The 14,914-nt window shown below is 52.9% G+C and overlaps 1 long non-coding RNA gene across 1 annotated transcript; it reads left to right on the top strand.

Moving 5' to 3' along the window:
- The first annotated feature begins 174 nt into the window (after nt 1–174).
- On the top strand, nt 175–14,332 carry LOC114807345. The gene is made up of 4 exons (XR_003755399.2): nt 175–252; nt 1,232–1,344; nt 12,379–12,429; nt 14,246–14,332. It is a non-coding gene; the product is annotated as an uncharacterized LOC114807345 (long non-coding RNA).
- The last annotated feature ends 582 nt before the right edge of the window (nt 14,333–14,914 follow it).

The following is a 14,914-nucleotide window of genomic DNA, read 5'->3' as shown; positions in this document are numbered from 1 at the left end:
GAGCGCTGGGGTAGATACAAGATAATCAGGTCGGACAGAGTCCCTGTCTCACATGGAGCAACCTTCCTAAACCACCTCTGTCATCACCTGCTTGGCACATAGTAAGCGCTAAACAACTATTATCATCCTCCTCATCATTATTATTATTATGGTTATCCCTGCCCTCTCTCTCTTAGACCGTGAACCCCACGGGGGACGGGACCGCATCGAAACTGATTCTCTGACGTCTCCCCGCAGAGGCTTTAGCAGAGGGTAAGCCTTTCATAAGTGCCGTTATTATGCCGGGTCCCTCCGCCGGAACCCCCGGGTGGCGTTCCTTGGACAAGGAATAAAGACCCTGGTGACCAAATCCGACGCCGCGCAGAAGTCAGAGGTTCAAGTCCAGCATAAGTAGCTACCACCCTCATCCCGGCTCCGCCGCTCGTCAGCTGTGTGACCGTGGGCAAGTCGCTTAACTTCTCTGGGCCTCAGTGACCTCATCTGTAAAATGGGGATGAATTCTGTGAGCCCTACGTGGGACAACCTGATGACCTTGTTTCTACCCCAGTGCTTGGCACATAGTAAGCGCTTAACAAATACCAACATTATTATAATCATTCTTATTATTATTGGAATTTCCAGAGATTCTCTCCCCTGCCCACAAGGGGCTCACAGGGTAGAAAGGGGGACACAGGCATCAAAACAAGTAAACAGGCATCGATACAAAGAAGTACAATTATAGATACATAGATAGGTGCCGAAGCAGCGTGGCCCAGTGGCGGGAGCCCAGGCTCGGGAGTCAGAGGCCGTGGGTTCTAATCCCGGCTCCGCCGCTTGTCTGCTGGGTGACCTTGGGCAAGCCGCTTCACTTCTCTGGGCCTCAGTTCCCTCATCTGTAAAATGGGGAGCCCCACGTGGGACAACCTGATGACCTTGCATCTCCCCCAGCGCTTAGAACAGTGCTTGGCACATAGTAAGCGCTTAACAAATACTACCACATCATGATCATTATATATGCACACTTCATTAATAAAATAAATAGAATAATAACTACGTACATCTATACACAAGTGCCGTCGGGCAGGGAGGGAGGGTATTATTATTATTACTGCTCAGCACAGAGCCCTGCCCAGAGAAAGTGCTCGGTTAGTACTGTTGATAGTGATAACGGGATGCTGATCCGAGGATCCCCGGGGAGCAAACCAAATCCGTCTTCTCTCCTCGGCTGCTCTGATGTTTTATTTTCCATCAGGTTCCGGGGAGACGCGGAGGAAGCGAATGAAGGGGAAGAGGACTTCGGCTTGGGAACAGCACGGCAACAAAGTGATTCGGCCGAGCGCTGGGGTTCAAACTCCCCTCGAACAGGTAACCTTTGCGCTCCCGCTTCTAATTGAATGGGACGAGTCCTTCCCCTCCGTAACCCTAATGGCTACCTGGAAGGGCTGGACCTGGCCCCTTCCGTGTTATCTGGGGTCGGTGGACCTCAATAAATCCATCAATCAGTGGTATTTTCTGAGCACTTTCCAGACGAGGTGTCTCAATCTCCCTTGGTCAGCTTCTCTAAACTCTTTCCCCCCGGCCTAAGATAGGTGTGGGTGTGTTCGTTCGTTCCTTCGATCGTATTTATCAAGGACTTACTTTGTGCAGAGCTCTGTACTAAGCACTTGGGAGAGTAGAATACGGCAATAAAGAGTGAATCCCTGCCCACAGTGAGCTCCCGGTCTAAAGGGGGGAGGCAGACATCGGTAGAAATAAAGAGACATCGATAGAAATAACTAAAATGACAGAGAGGGAGGAGGAGGGGGGAGAGCAAGTTACTTCACTTCTCTGGGCCTCAGTTCCCTCATCTGGAAAATGGATATGAAGACTGTGAGCCCCCACATGGGTCAGGGGCTGTGTCCAACCCGATTTGCTTGTATCCACCCCAGCACTTAGTACGATGCCTGGCGCATAAAAGCTCTTAACAAATACCGTAATTATTATTATTCTCGATACCTGTTTTCTCAACTGCAAAAATGGGGATTCAATACCTGTTCTCCCCATTTCTTGACTGTGAGTCCCTGTGGGACAGGGACTGAGTCCAACCCAGTCCCCTTGCATCTAGCCCGGCGCTTAGTACTGGGCCTGGCACATAGTAAGCACTTAATAAATACTGCAGCTATTGTTATTTCAGCACTCAGCGTGTAGTCAGTGCTTCACAGTTACCACAGTTATCATTATTACTAGCTCCAACGAGGCACACTCCTAAGATACCGTCCAACTGGTGCCCCTTTCAGTCCATCAGGGACTCCGAACCCCCTCTGAAATAGCGCGCCCTTCTCCCTGTGGCATCATAAAGTCGGCCGGGCAGCCAGGAGCCACCTAATCTGAACCCAGCCAAGGGCCCCAGGGAGACGCCGGGGAAGGTGGCCAAAGGTCAGGGATAGTAGCCTCTTATTGAGGTCCATCTGCCTTTTCCCAGAAGCGCTGGGCAGTGCCAACCCGCCCGACCTTGGGGCCCGGGCGACGGCCCGTGTGGGCTGTTTTCGGCAGCTCTAGCCTAGATCTGGATTCCAAAGGGAGTGCATATATACGGCATTTGTGTATATATGTGCGTAGTTATTATTCTATTGATTTTATTAACGATGTGTATGTATAATAATCATTCTAAAGGGGGCTGCTTAGCTTTCTCGAACCCGATTAAAAAGCCACCTCCCTCGGGAAGCATTGTTAACTCCTCTGAGGGCACATCTCCTCCCAGAGGCCTTCCCTGACTAAGTCCTTCTTTTCATTCGATCGTTCATTCATTCCATTGTATTTATTGAGCGCTTACAGTGTGCAGAGCACTGTACTAAGCGTTTGGAAGCTTACAGTCCGGAGAGGGAGATAGACATTAGTGGAAATAAATAGATTACGGATATCCTCTTCTCCCACCCACTTCTGCAAGGCCCTGACTTGCTCCCTTTCTTCATCCCCCCCGTCCCAGCCACACAGCACTTTTGTCCAAATCTGTCATTTATTTATTTCTATTCATGTCTGCCTCCCCCTCTAGATCATTATATATACACATCATTAATAAAATAAATAGAATAATAACTACGTACGCTCGCTGCGGGCAGGGAGGTGTCTGTTATATTGTTCTCTTCTACCCTCCCAAGCGCTTAGTCAGTGCTCTCCACAGAGTAAGCGCTCAGTACATATGAACGACTGTTTGACTGATGACTGAAAGCACATTTTGAATCCCCATTTTATAGACGAGAGGGTTTAGGCCCTGAGAATCATTCAGTGGTATTTATTGAGCTCTTACTATATGCAGGGGACCGTACTGAGCGCTTGAGAGAGTACGGTACAGAGTTGATGGGCGTGTTGCCTGCCCACAATGAGCTTACAGTCTAGAGAAAAGACTCACCCAAGGTAACACAGGGGACAAGTGGCGGGGCCGACATTAGAAAGCAACTGAGAAGCAGCATGGCCTGGTGGATAGCGCCCGGGCCTGGCATTCAGAAGGAGCTGGGTTCTCTTCCCGGCTCTGCCACTTATCTGCTGGGTGACCTTGGACGAGTCACTTCACCGCTCTGCACCTCGGTTATCTCATCTGTAAAATGGGGATTAAGACAGACCATGGGACACGGACTGTGTCCAATCTGATTATCTTGTATTCACCCCAGTGCTTAGTACAATACAGTGCTCTACACGCCGTAAGCGCTCTATAAATAGGGCTGAATGAATGAATAGTACAGTGGCCGGCGCATAATAAGTGCTTAACAAATACCATAAAAAAAAAAAAAGTGAGACCGGCTGCCTCTTACTCCTCGGCTCCTCCTTTTTTCCTTCTTTTTTTCTCCCTCCTCCCCACTCCTTTTCTCCCTCTATCCCTGCCAGTTTCTTCCATTTTCATTATTCTCCGGCCAGATGTTGTAACTATTATCGCCCCCGCTGCTGGGAGGAGGGAGGAAGCATCCCAGCCCAGCCCCGGGGACAATAATAATAATAATAACAGTAATGATCATGGTATTTGTTAAGCGTTTACTATGAGCTGGGGCGATAGAAGATAATCGAGTCGGACGCGGTCCCTGTCCCACGTGGGGCTCCCGGTCCTCATTTTACAGATGTGGCACAGAGAAATGAAGTGATTTGGCCACGGTCCCACGGCAGACAAGTGGCGGAGCCGGGATTGGAACCCAGGTCACTGTGACCCTCGGGCCGGGCTCTATCCACTAGGCCTGCCGCTGGGAGGAGAGAGGGAAGTCAGGGAGTGGGCCGACCCAGCCCAGCCCGGAGGCGGACGCGTTATTAATATCTGCGCCGCCGAGCAGGCCCGGGACCACCACGGCCTCCGCTGTGGCCACCTGAAGAGTTGGCCCGAAGCGATGCCGTGGCCAGGAAGGAAGCGGAGGAGCCAGGGAGGACCGATGAGGACCAGGTGAAGGGAGGGAGGGAGTGCTGGGGGGACGGCTAGCGTTGGGAACAAGTCCACGGGCTCTGGCCCCTTTGGATTTCCTTTGGATTTCCGGGAGAAGTAGCCTGAAGTCCTCCCCGGCCAAGAGGAATCCAAGCTCCGGCAAGTGCCTGCTGGGTGACCTCGGGCAAGTCACTTAACCAATCGATCGACCGTATTTATCGAGCAGTTACTGTGGATTAAGCGCTCGGGAGAGTACAGTGCAACAGAATCGGTAGGTACGTACCCTGCCCACGGCCATCTTCCGGTCTAGAAGGGGAGACCAGCGCTTAGTAGAGGGCCCTGCACGTAGTAAGCGCTCAAAAAATGCAATCAATCGGTTGAGTGGATTGACTGACAACCTCTCTGGGCCTCATTTCACCATCTGTGAAATGGGGATTCAATACCCCTTCTCCCTTCCCCCTTAGAAGGTGAGCCCTGGGTGAGACAGACACCGATTCCAAACTGATTATACTGCATCCGACCCAGACGTTAGCTACAGGACTTGGCACATAGGAAGTGTCGAGAAAATACCACAATTATTATTAAATCGGGCCACCGGCCAGTAAAAGTTTTTAAGAGAAGTTAAAAATGCCGACCAGCTGCCCGGGACCTGAACTTCCTGTTCTGGTGGAAGGAGCGTGGGAGAGAGGAAGGCCGAAATCCTGGGTCCTAACCCCAGCTCTGATATGTGACCTCAGACGAGTCAGTTCACCTCGCTGGAGCTCAGTTTCCTCCTCTGTAAAATGGGGATAACACCGTCCGCTTCTCCTTCCCTCCCAGGGTCGTCGGGAGGATAAAGCGATGTGAAAGTGCTTCGGGGAAAAAAAATAATCAAAGCACGCTACAGAACTCAAGGTGCTATTATTAGTTTGGCCGCCCGGAGCCCAGACGGCCGAAACGCTCCGACTTTCCCAGATTCGGCGAGGGAATCCGGGGTGACCTGGCGTGACCTAAGGGGGCCAGAATATTCGAAGTCTTCTCCGTGGCCGGGTTGGGTCTTATCAAGGGATCCCGGGGAGGTTTGAAGCAGGACGGGGCTGGAACCCTTTGCCCGCTCTCTGAGGAAAAGAGCGGACAGCATTCATTCGTTCAGTCGTATTTACTGAGCGCTTACTGTGTGCGGAGCACTGAGCGCTTGGGAAAGTACAATACAACGATAAACAGTGACATTCCCCGCCCACGATGAGCTTACGGTCTGGGGCGGGGAGTGGAGGAGGCAGACGTCAGTGACAGAAAGACCTGTAGATGGGGAGAAATCAATCGGTGGTATTTACTGAGCGCTTACGGTGTACTAAGCACTTGGGAAGGTCCAATACAACAGAAATGGAAGACACGTTCCCTGTCCACATCGAGTTTACCAGTCTAGACGGGGGGGACAGACTGTAAGCTCGCTGCGGGTGGGGAAAACGTCAGTTTATTGTTCTATTGTACTCTCCTAAGCGTTCAATATAGTGCTCTGCACCCGGTAAGCGCTTAAAAAATACCACTGATGGATTGGAGTTGCTTAGTAAGGTGCCCCTCCCACGTTTAGACTGTGAGCCCGTCACTGGGCAGGGATGGTCTCTATCTGTTGCCGAGTTGTCCATTCCAAACGCTTAGTACAGTGCTCTGCACATAGTAAGCACTCAATAAATACGATTGAATGAATGAAATGCCCTCGATCGATTGATCGAAGTCCCTGTTCTTCGGAGGTAACAGACGAGGAAGGGACCCAGTCCTCCCCTCCTCCCCAAACCCTTCCTCCTCCTCCTCCTCCTTGTCCCAGGGCCGGGACCACAGGAAGAAAGAGCTGAGCCCACCTGGTTCACAACTTATTTATGGAATCTGACCCCGGGCTACCAGCTCTCGACAAATGATGATGATGATGGTATTTATTAAGCGCTTACTATAATAATAATAATGTTGGTATTTATTCAGCCCCTACTATGTGCAGAGCACTGTTCTAAGCGCTGGGGGAGATACAGGGTCATCAGGTTGTCCCACGTGAGGCTCACAGTGAATCCCCATTTTACAGATGAGGGAACTGAGGCCCAGAGAAGTGAAGTGACTTGCCCACAGTCACGCAGCTGACAAGTGGCAGAGCTGGGAGTCGAACCCATGACCTCTGACTCCAAAGCCCAGGCTCTTTCCACTGAGCCACGCTGTATGTGCCAAGCGCTGGGCGGGGGGGGGGAATACAAGGTCATCAGGTTGTCCCACGTAGGGCTCCCAATCTTCACCCCCATTTTCCAGAGGAGGGAACTGAGGCCCAGAGAAGTGACTAAAGTCACACAGCTGACAAGTGGCAGACAGGGATTGGAACCCATGACCTCTGACTCCCAAGCCCGGGCTCTTTCCACTGAGCCGCGCTGCTCCTCCCTGGACTAAGCGCACTTACTCTGTCCCAGGCACTGTACTAAGCTAACCAGTTCGTTTTGTGATTTTTGCTTTTTCAAATGACATTTAGGTGCTTACCACATGGCAGGCACTGTACTAAGTGCTGAGGTAGAATACCAGCTCATCAGGTTTTTTCGTTGCTGGGCTGTTGGGTTTTTTAAAATGGCATTTGTTAAGCACTTACTATGCCCCAGGCGCTGTACTAAGCTTTTTGCTTTTTTTTAAACGACGTGTGTTAGGTGCTTACTACGTCCCAGGCACTGTACTAAGCGCTGGGGTAGATTCAAGTCAATCAGGTTGGACGCAGTCCCCGTCCCCCGTGGGGCTCCCAGTCTTCACCCCCATTTTACAGATGAGGGAACTGAGGCCCCGGGTCACTCAGCAGACAAGTGAGAAGCAGCGCCGCTCAGTGGCCAGAGCCGGGGCTTGGGACTCAGAGGTCATGGGTTCGAATCCCTGCTCCGCTGCTTGTCAGCTGGGTGACCGTGGGCACTTCACTCCTCTGTCCCCTCATCTGTAAAAAGGGGGATGAAGAGTGTGAGCCCCGCGTGGGACAACCTGATGACCTTGTATCTCCCCCCCCCCAGCGCTTAGAACAGTGCTTGGCACATAGTAAGAGCTTAACAGATACTATTTTTTTATTATTATTATTGTTAAGTGGCGGAGCCGGGGTGGGAACCCCGGTCCGCTGACTCCCAGGCCCCCGGGCTCTAGCCACTAGGCCAAGCCGCTTTGCTGCTGGATCCCATTTCTCAGATCTCGGCGGTGGCCGGCGAGTCCCCCTGTCCCCTTTCCTGCCGACAAGCTGCCAGGGTGCAGGGTTCGGTTCGAAGTTCAGGGTCCGGGTTCGGGGGTCCCCTCTCCCCTTCCCCAGTGGCTCTTCGGGGTGCCGGTCTCTCCCTCCTCTTCCTCCGGGGAGACCGGGGTCCGTAGGTGGGTGCTTTGGGTCCCCGGAGCAAGGGCTGCGAGGAGCAGGGCCCCCCCATCGTAATAATAATAATGTTGGTATTTGTTAAGCGCTTACTACGTGCAGAGCACCGTTCTAAGCGCTGGGGGAGATACAGGGTCATCAGGTGGTCCCGCATGAGGCTCACGGTCTTCATCCCCATTTTACAGACGAGGTCACTGAGGCCCAGAGAAGTGAAGTGACTCGCCCGCAGTCACACAGCTGCCAAGTGGCAGAGCCGGGAATCGAACCCGTGACTTCTGGCTCCCAAGCCCGGGCTCTTTCCACCGAGCCACGCTGCTTCTCTCCCAGTCTACTGACGACCCGGCCCACTTGAACACTTACCGCGTGTGCAGGGCGCTGTACTAATCGCTTGGGAGAGGACGATAGATCACTCCGCGGTATTTATTGAGCATTTGTTGTGTGTGCAGGGTACTGTCCTAATCGCTTGGGAGAGGACGGTCACTAAGTGGTATTTATTGAACACTTACTGTGTGTGCAGGACCCTGTCCTAATCCCTTGGGAGAGGACAGTTACTAAGTGGTACTTACTGAACACTTACTGTGTGTGCGCAGGGTACCGTACTAATCGCTTGGGAGAGGACAGTCGGTCACTCGGTGGTATTTATTGAGCATTTATTGTGTGTGGAGGGCACTGTACTAATCGTTCGGGAGAAGCCAATCAGTAAGTGGGATTTATTGAACGCTTAATGGGTATGCAGGACACTGTGCTAATCGCTTGGGAGAGGACAATCATTACAGTGTATGCAGGGCCCTGTCCTAATGGCTCGGGAGCGGACAATCACTAAGTGGTATTTATTGAACACTTACTGTGGATGCAGGACCCTGTGCTAATCGCTCGGGAGAGGACAATCACTAAGTGGTATTTATTGAACACTTACTGTGGATGCAGGACCCTGTGCTAATCGCTCGGGAGAGGACAATCACTAAGTGGTATTTATTGAACACTTACTGTGGATGCAGGACCCTGTGCTAATCGCTCGGGAGAGGACAATCACGAAGTGGTATTTATTGAGCGTTTATTGTATGTGCAGGGCACTGTCCTAATCGCTTGGGAGAGGACAATCACAAGTGGTATTTACTGAGCACTTCCTGTGTGTGCAGGGCACTGTCCTAATCGCTTGATAAAGGACAATCAGTAAGTGGTATTTACTGAGCGCTTTCTGTGTATGCCGGGCAATGTACGAAAGGCTGGAGAGAGGATAATAAATCAGTGGTGTTTATTGAGTGCTTACCGTATGCGGGACACTGTACTAATCGCTTGGGAGAGGATGATAAATCAGTGGTATTTGAGTGCTTACTGTGTGCAATATAATAACAATAATTATTACTGTGCCAAGCACTGTTCTAAGCGCCGGGGTGGGTACAAGTTTGGTCAGGTTGGAGACAGCCCCTGTCCCGCATGGGGCTCATTTTACAGATGGGGAGACTGAGCCCCCGAGAAGTCGAGCGACTTGCCCAAGGTCACCCCTGCAGAAGGGTGGCCGAGCCAGGTTTAGAACCCAGATCCTTCTGACTCCCAGGCCCGTGGTCTCTCCGCTAGGCCACTCTGCTTCTCAGTGATGTTGGCTTTAAGACCCCCCCCTTAGGTCGCGGAGGGACCCGGGCTTCCTGCCTCCCCGTTTCCTAGCGGGAACGCGGGCCGCCCTGGCTCCCGAAACGAGGAAAAAGGCCACGCGGACGAGTCAGGAGGGAATTTCCAGGGGGCGGGAAGGAACTTCCCTGCTCCTCGGCATCCGGCCGACTGGCAGCAGAACCAGACAGGGAGGGCAGGAAGCCGCCGAGGTTGGCCTGGGTGCGGGAGAAGGAATCCCCCACCTCCCACCGGAAGGCAGCTCGCTAGGCCGGGAGACCGAGGCCCGGGGGGCCTGCTTCCGGCTTCGATGAGCGGGGACCTGGGTTCTAATCCCGGCTCCGCCGCTCGTCGCCTGGGTGACCTCGCGTGAGTCGCTTCACCTCTCCGGGCCTCGGCCATCTCGTCCGCAAAACGGGGATGAAGGGCGTGAGCCCCATGTGGGGCCCCGACCGTGTCCAACCCCATTACCCCGTATCTACCCCAGTGCTTAGTCCGGTGTCTGGCGCATAGTAAGTGCCAAAGAAATACCGCAAAAGGAAGAAAAAAAGAGGAACAGGGAGACGGGCCCATGCCCTTTCCGCTGGGCCATGCTGCTTATAATAATAAGAGAAGCAGCGTGGCTCAGTGGAAAGAGCCCGGGCGTGGGAGTCCGAGGTCATGGGTTCGAATTCCGACTCTGCCCCTTGGCAGCTGTGTGACTGTGGGCGAGTCACTTCACTTCTCTGTGCCTCAGTTCCCTCATCTGTAAAATGGGAATGAAGACTGTGAGCCTCAGGTGGGACAACCTCATTCCCCTGTATCTACCCCAGCGCTTAGAACAGTGCTCTGCACGTAGTAAGCGCTTAACAAATACCAACATTATTATTATTATTCTCTGTGCCTCAGTGACCTCATCTGGAAAATGGGGATGAAGACCGGGAGCATCCCGTGGGACCAACCTGATGACCCCGTATCTCCCCCAGCGCTTAGAGCGGTGCTCTGCACATAGTAAGGGCTTAACAAATACCAACATTATTATTATTAATAATAATGACAGTAATGATAATATTCACGGTGGTAGTTAAGAGCTGGGTGCCAAACACTGTGCTAAGCACTGGGGTAGATACCAGTTGATCAGGTCGGACCCAGTCCCCGCCCCACAGCGAGGGCCCAGTCTAATTAGCGCGGCCTAAAAATAATCCCTGCTTCACAGATGAGGAAACTGAGTTCCAGAGAAGTTGTGACTTCCTCAAGGTCGCCCGGGAGGCAAGCGGCAGAACCCGGAGAGAGGCCGGGGCCTGGGAGCGAGAAGGCCGCGGCTCTTCACCCCGTCTCGGCCACCTGGCTGCCGTCTGGCCCGGGGCAAATCGCTTCCCTGGGCCTCAGTTCCCTCCTCTGTAAAATGGGGGCTGGGTAGTCAGAGGATGTGGGTTCTAATCCCGGCTAAATTAAATTCACTCTGACTCTTAGCTTCCTGGGAGCTGTAGCGGGAGATTTAAGTTGTTAGGATTTACTGAACACCTTCTGTGTGCAAGCAGCGAAGAGGAACAGGGAGAGGGGGGCCCATGCTCTTTCCACTGGGCCGTGCTGCTTATAATAATGAGAGAAGCAACGTGACTCAGTGGCAAGAGCCCGGGCCTGGGAGTCAGAGGTCATGGGTTCCAATCCCGCCTCTGCCACTTGGCAGCTGGGGGACTGTGGGCGAGTCGCTTCCCTTCTCGGTGCCTCAGTTCCCTCATCTGTCAAATGGGGGATGAAGAGCGGGAGCCTCACGAGGGACCACCTGATGTCCCTGGATCTCCCCCAGCGCTTAGAACGGTGCTCTGCACATAGCGCTTAACAAATACCAACATTATTATTATTATTATTAAAGGGCAGGGACTGTCTCTGCTACCGATTTGTCCATTCCAAGCGCTTAGTCCAGTGCTCAGCACATAGTGAGCGCTCAATAAATACTATTGAATGAATGAATGAAATGGCCCAGGCGGGAGGGAGCCTGGGTCCGACCCCGTGTGCTGGGATCCACCCCGGCGGATAGGCACTTAAATACCATTAAGAAAATAAAATAAATATCAGAGTTATCATTAAGGGGTCTCACACACCAGGCTGGTCACGTGACCCAATGGACAGGGCCCCCCCCCAAGCCCTTAGCAGTGGCGCCACCTTGTGGCCAGCGGCTGCCACTGCCCTGGGCCCATTTTCCAGGCTCAACTGGGAATTCCCAAACCTCCTTCCAAGCGGCTTTCCCAGCTGGGCCTGGGCCTTGGGAATGAATGCCCATCCTGTGGGCACTGGGTTCTTAATAAGAACGTTCGTATCTGTCAAGCGCTTACTATGTGCTCTAAGCGCTGGGGGAGATGCAGGGTCATCAGGTGATGCCACGGGAGGCTCCATTTTCCAGATGAGGTCACTGAGGCACAGAGAATAATAATAATAATGTTGGTATTCGTTAAGTGCTTACTACGTGCAGAGCACTGGTCTAAGCGCTGGGGTAGATACAGGGGAATGAGGTTGTCCCACCTGAGGCTCACCGTCTTCATCTCCATTTGACAGATGAGGGAACTGAGGCCCAGTGAAGTGACTTGCCCACAGTCACACAGCGAAGTGGCAGAGTCGGGATTCGAACCCATGACTCCCAAGCCCGGGCTCTTTCCACTGAGCCACGCTGCTCCTCTGTATCTCCCGGGATGGTTCAGCAGGGTTGCCCCCCACCTTCCTCAGCCTGCACCCGTCTACAGCCGGGGATGGAGGTTGAAGTGACGGTGGTCTCGTATCCGTCACCTTTATATTGATATCTGACTCTAAATGCCTTGCGGGCAGGGTACCTGGCTGTTTATCGTTCCGTTGTCCCCTCCCGAGCGTTTAGTACAGTGCTCCGCACCCACAGAGCGCTCAATTACGATTGAAGGAATAGCCGGGGAAGCACTGCGGCCTCGTGGTGAGCGCACAGGCCTGGGAGGCCGGAGACCTGGGTTCTAATGCTGACCCCGGTCTGGTCTGCTGGGTGACCTTGGGCAAGTCACTTCTGTGCTCTGGACTTTATAAGTGGGGATTAAACGCCTGCTTTTTTCTCTCCCTTTAGACCCTGAGCCCTGAATCTGGATCAAACCTACTTCTGCGGACGCAGTAAGCGGTCAGTACCCTCGATTGATAATCAGCGGTATTTATTGAGCATTCATCAGTGGTATTTACTGAGCACCTGTGTGCAGAGCCCTGTACTAAGCGTGTGGGAGAGTCTAATACAACAGAATCGTCAGAATAATAGAACAGAATTGATCCTGCCCGCAAGGATCAAGAAAAGTCGGTTTCCAACTCTCTAAAATGGGAATTGTGAACGTCCGATTTCATCCTGGGCTGGCCGCCGACCTGGATTTTATTCACTCCCTGGTATTTCCGGAGCGCTTACTGTGTGCAGAGCACTGTACTAAGCGCCCTGCCCGCAGGGATCAGGGAAAATCAGTTTCCACCTAAAATGGAAATGGCTAATTCCCATTTAAAGTCTGATTTCACTCTGGGCTGGCTGATGATCTGGATTTTATTCATTCGAGGCTAATTATGGAGCGCTGTTTGCAGAGCACTGTACTAAGCGCTTGGGAGAGGAAAATATTACAATAAACACGTTTCCTGCCCACAGTGAGCTTTTAGATTCTGAGGTTGATAGAGGAAAGCTACATTTCCTTCTACCTTAGAATTGTCTCTTCCTCTCTGAGAAAGGAGAGCCACAGCTGTGTCCATTGAAGTCCCCAAGGCCCAAGTCTTCAAGGGGAGGGCCAGGGACTTCTGGATTCGGCTGTGGAGTCAAGAAGCAGGGTGGCCTAATAAATAGCCCGGGCCTGAGAATCAGGAGGACCCGGGTTCTAATCCCAGCTCCGCCAATTTGTCCGTTATGTGAGCGTGGGCGAGTGACTTTGTTTCCCTGTGCTTCGTTCTCCTCATCTGTAAAACGGGGATTAAGAGAGTGAGCCCCGTGAGGGACGCTGTGTCTCAGCAGATTAGCTTGTCCCTCCCCCAGCGCTTAGTACAGTGCTTAACTCCCATTTTAAAAAATAATAATTCTGCTCCTCCTTCCCCTTGGCTCCCTTCCCCCAACAGCATAGCTCACCACCACTCTATCTACCCCAGTGCTTAGAACAGCTCTTGGCCCATAGCAAGTGCTAACAAATACAAAAATGATTCCCTAGACGGCATGAAATGCACAATAATAATGATGTTGGTATTTGTTAAGCGCTTACTCTGTGCAGAGCACTGTTCTAAGCGCTGGGGGAGATACGGGGTCATCAGGTCGTCCCACGTGAGGCTCACAGTCTTAATCCCCATTTTACAGATGAGGTAACTGAGGCACAGAGAAGTGAAGCGACTTGCCCACAGACACAGAGCTGGGATTCGAACCCGTGACCTCTGACTCCCAAGCCCGGGCTCTTTCCACTGAGCCACGCTGCTTCTCAATGCCAACTCCAGACAAAAAAAAAGAACCAAGTACGGGGTCGGGCACGAAACTTCAAAACCGCTTGGTACTCATCAGCAGCAGGCTCTCAAAAATAAAAGACTCACGCACCTAAGGCATATTCTTAAATATGGTTTAATACTCTTCTCCATTTCTGTACATCACAACACCAAGATTTCGCTGCTTAGGATCTCTCTGCAGAGGCTATATAGAATGCAAAGGCTCTGATTTTTCACCCCCCGGTAGGTTCCGTATGTGTAAGTGTAATACATATCAGTATATATTGATACACACATCAATATATAATGCAATATATATCACGGAAGAGGACACATCGATTTAAAGAAATACAAAAATTTGGCATCATTTCCCAACTTAAATAGTAAAAATAAAAACTACAAAAAAAGGAGCTGCATATCTACCCTAAAGGTATCCTGCGGGACAACAAGCAGTCTATTCCGAAATATGCAAATTTACATCCAATTTTTTTCTGTTTCTCGGTCAGGTCACCCCAGACCCATTTACGATGGCAAAGACCCCAAGGTAATCGCTCCGGAGGCAGTTGAGTCTGCACGAGTGGGTTGGCGGGAAGTCCCCGGCTCGGGGGTTTGGGGGGGCGGGGTGGGGGGGCCCCCTGGCTCTTACTGGGTCCGGTGGGGGTGGTCTCCCGTAACTGGGGAGGGGTGGGGGGCTTGGTTTACCCCACGCTCCCTTCCTCCTGGTGAAGAAGGGGTCCCGGAGCCAGGATCGCGAAGCCCGGGAGAGGGGCTGGTCGGCCTTGGCCCGCAGTCTATTCGGGGAGCCGTTGCCAACTCCTCCTCTCGCGTGCTCAGCCCACCGACGCCCCCGTTATCCGTGGGGGGCGGAGGGGGGCCGGCCTGGGGGCACCCCACCTCCCCCCCGACACCGGTTCTCCCCTACCCGCCCCCCCCCCCCCCGGCGCTCGAGAGCCCGGGGCTCTAACCCGGTTCCAGCCCCGGCGTCGAGGGCTTAGGCCCCCTATCCCGTCCCTCCCGGCGCAGGGCCCGTCCCGTGACCGGCGTCCGGCCCCCGGCGGGGACCCGCCCGCGGCCCGCCCGGTCACACTGTCCGTCCTCTCCGCGAGAGGCCCCCGCCGTTCGTTTCAGTCAATCAAACGTTCGCATGATGTCGGGGGGCGGCCAGGCCCCGCCGA

Source organism: Ornithorhynchus anatinus, chromosome X2 (genome assembly GCF_004115215.2).
Source record: "Ornithorhynchus anatinus isolate Pmale09 chromosome X2, mOrnAna1.pri.v4, whole genome shotgun sequence".
NCBI lineage: Eukaryota > Metazoa > Chordata > Mammalia > Monotremata > Ornithorhynchidae > Ornithorhynchus > Ornithorhynchus anatinus.
Note: the sequence above shows the minus strand (reverse complement) of the source record. Positions and strands in the feature narration are given on the sequence as shown.